Here is a 251-nt window from a genome sequence, read left to right as displayed (position 1 = left end):
AGGGGTTGCTTGCAAAATCAGGGTACACCGAATTCAAGTGTTTCCACGCTTTTGCATCATAGGGATGATTGATCTCACCTTCCTTCTGAGTATGTTCTGCATGCCCTCTCATCGCTGCTGCCGTCTTTTCATATTGATATAATCTCTTCAGTCTATCCTTGATAGGTAAGTACCACATCCACTGGTACGACACTCTATTTCGCCCACGTCCTTGCGGTTTATATCGTGGCTTCTTGCAAAATTTACACTCT

The sequence above is a fragment of the Brassica oleracea genome, chromosome C7 (genome assembly GCF_000695525.1).
Source record: "Brassica oleracea var. oleracea cultivar TO1000 chromosome C7, BOL, whole genome shotgun sequence".
Classification (NCBI taxonomy): domain Eukaryota; kingdom Viridiplantae; phylum Streptophyta; class Magnoliopsida; order Brassicales; family Brassicaceae; genus Brassica; species Brassica oleracea.
Note: the sequence above shows the minus strand (reverse complement) of the source record.